This window comes from Haemorhous mexicanus, chromosome 7 (assembly GCF_027477595.1).
Source record: "Haemorhous mexicanus isolate bHaeMex1 chromosome 7, bHaeMex1.pri, whole genome shotgun sequence".
NCBI lineage: Eukaryota > Metazoa > Chordata > Aves > Passeriformes > Fringillidae > Haemorhous > Haemorhous mexicanus.
Window position 1 is genome coordinate 16,688,533 of NC_082347.1, and position 3,452 is coordinate 16,691,984.

Here is a 3,452-nt window from a genome sequence, read left to right on the forward strand (position 1 = left end):
GATCCTGCATGCAGACTTGCAGTGCGAATTCAATTTAAGCATGTGCTCCTAGGCAAATGGTTACTAGTATTGTATTGCCATTCTGCATTTTTTTCAATCCACTGCAAGCAAAAAATTTCTGAAGCTGTTTTTTAATTGCATTACATAAAATGCATGCATTATTACTTAATTTATTTAAATACAACTGTCAGCTCTCATGTTCTTACTCTTTCTGAGATCCTGAAAAACACAAAAGAGTCTTTAACATGGTGCAATAAAGGTCAGCACTTTATTATATCACTTTGTCTTTGCAGAGTTCTTTCATCCAAAATATCCCTTAAGGATGTTCTTTACTAATGTTTATCTGCTGCACAGTCAATAATAAGAAAATTCTGTGTATATAACCCCATTGTCTTCTGACCATTGCTTAGCTGCTAGTAGTAATCTAAAGTGAAGGCAGAAATTTACCATTTTCAACACAAAGGTTTTCAGATAGCACTAAGCACACAATTTAAGTGAGAGAGATGTAAAAGACCAAAGAGCACACAGAAACTAGAAATACCACAACAAGAACATTTGCTTGCTGGAAATAGTTGGCTTCTGCACAGAATCACAGAAGGTCTGTGGTTGGCAGGGAGCTGTGGAAATCATCCAGGCCAACCTCCCTCACTCAGAGCAAGGTCTTCCACTGCAGGCTGCTCAGGACTGAGTCCATTCCAGTTCTGAATAACTCTGAGGAGGGAGACTCTATAACCTCCCTGGGCAACCTGTTCCAGTGCCTGATTATTCCTACAGCAGGAAGTTATTTTAGTGGTTAGCTATCTGCATTCTGAGTTAAGAACGGTGTCAGTGTGAGTCTTGTCATTTTATGTGGCAAAAAGTCTTTTAAGCCAGTGAAGACACAGGCAACATGTGCAACATAATGATAGAAGACAACCAGCACCTTGGGATCAGCATGAGAATAACACTTCTGTGAGACATGCTTTGGTGAATGATTTTAGTGGGTTTACACAAGAACTGCAGAAGGCAGGCTGATTAGTTTTGTGGTGTGTTTGTGGCAGTTTTTTATTCAGAGGGATAAGAAGTTGCTGGCAGAAGCAAATTAGGTTTGATTGATGTCTACATTTGTCTAGTACATTACAAAAGCCACAAGACCTTCAAACCATATTATAACAGCACTCAGGCAGCTCTGTGGAAAGTTGTGCAATAACAGAAATAGCATGACTTAAATGCAGTAGGAAAGGGTTACATAATTTCATAAAGATGCCTCACTTAGGGTTGCTCATTTTATATTTTAAATCAATTGTACTTCATGCTGAAAAATACAACAACACTTAACTGCTCTTTTAAAAAAGTGAATTTCTAGAGGGCAAGGAAAGACAAATAATTGACTTTAATAAAAAACAACCTTGAATCTGATCTGGAAAACAATTCCCTATGAAAAAATAATTGTGCTGATCCTACCAAACAATTACACAGGTGCTTCACCTTATTCATAGCAAGCCTCTAGATAACATCCTCTTTCCTCACTATACAGAAGCATTTCCAGGCAGTCTCAGTCCCCACAGATTGCCACAATCCACCATCCCAGGGTGCCTGCACACCCATAAGAATGGACTGAGTGCTTCTGTCATCCTTGCATGACATGGAGCTATCATGTGAACTTCAGTGTTTATGTCTATATATTTCCTCCCAGAACACCACAAACAAAAATATAAAATAGTCCACTGCCAAGACAGACTCCCTGTTGATCTCAGAGACCTGTGCTATTTCAGCTCTTGTCCATCTTTGAAACATTAAACTCTGAGACATCTTTTTATGTTTTTGGAAAACACATAGTACCAGGACTGTCATGAAAATTTAAGCAATTGATCATCATCCTGCTGTCATTAAGAATTTTATATAGAAGCCATAATTATTTTTCTTTGCTTAACACTTCTCTCATTTCTTCTGCTCTTCACTCAGCCACCCAGAATGTTTTAAGCCATATCACGTCACCTTTGTGATTCTCCTTTTTAAGCCATATCACGTCACCACATCATTCTCCTTTGTCTGCTTCTCATCTTTTCTTTTGCAAAACAGGTGTGTTTTAATAAATCTTTTAATTTCTTTACATAATCTCATAACTGTGATCTTTCCCATAGTAGTTTACTGGTCCTAAACTCCTTCCCTTTTGGTGTTCATAGGTTTCTGATAAAGCAATACCCTGGGAAAAATGCAATTTTCCAGACAGAGCCATACTGGAGCCAAGTCAACATAAATGATTAATTCCTATTCCATAATGCATGTATCCACAGTACTACTCAAAATTCTTCTGACCATTTGTGCTGCTTTGTTTCAAATTTCAAACCCCCCTCCCTTATCTAATAACTCTGTATCTGCACAACTGGTTTACAGATTTCTTGTGTCACTGTTGATTATTTGGATGATTTTTCCTAAAACTGTTTTGTTTCATTTTTCTGAGTTGCATTCTAACCTTCCTATCACCTCTCTAACATCTCTAGCCTTATCTTTTAAAAACGAGCAGGAACCCTTTTGTAAACTCTTCAAGCACTGAGTCTGATTTAATTCCATTTGCACCTGTTCTGCATGCAACCATGCATGATCAATACCAGCAGACAATTGTATGATCAAAAACCATATCTAGGGTGAACATGTAAGACCTGTCATGTGGATAATTGCTCTCCAGATCAATAGTTTTTGATCTTACACTGCTATCAGTAAACTTTTTTGAATATGCCTCCCATGTACTTACATTTTTGAAAAATGCATATGTGCTACTTCACTATCATATTATTTACATTTTGAAAACGTAGATAAAAAAGGACATGAAAATTGAATGGGATAAAGGTGAAATAAGCATAAATTAAAAAAAATATTTTACTAATGATACCTAAAGTATTTTCTTCCACACCCCAAGAGCTGGGAGTGCACCGCTCAATCCCTGTCCAGGATACATTTTCATGTACATCTCTGAAGAACTGAGAAAACAATGCCCAATATTCCCAGTTTAAACAATACTAAAAGTTTGTGACAAACTAAGGAAACAAAGACCATTGCTCATTCTAGCCTCATTTACCTAGCAATACTTCAGGATTTTTATTTCTGCTTTTATCTTTACAGTATTTGTCTTCTACAGCTCAAAAGAGGCCTTTGTAGTTCTTCATTTGAATGAATTAAATGAATTGGAATGCCAAATTTGACATTTTTCTTGTTCTTTTCAGCATATCATAACCTTGATTATTTATAAATGAAATAGGGATGATTTAGATGAAGATGAGTAATCATTTTAAATAGAATAAATGAGGTGGTGTGTTCAGGAAGTTTCTCTTTTAATTATGTTTCCCTTAAAGAAGTCCACAATAATTCAAACTACAACATATGAGACACTTTGGTATATGTCATTTTTTTTTATAGCAACTTCCATTGTGGAGAAGCTCCTTTTTAAAAAGATTGGTTCTGAGGCTTTTTTG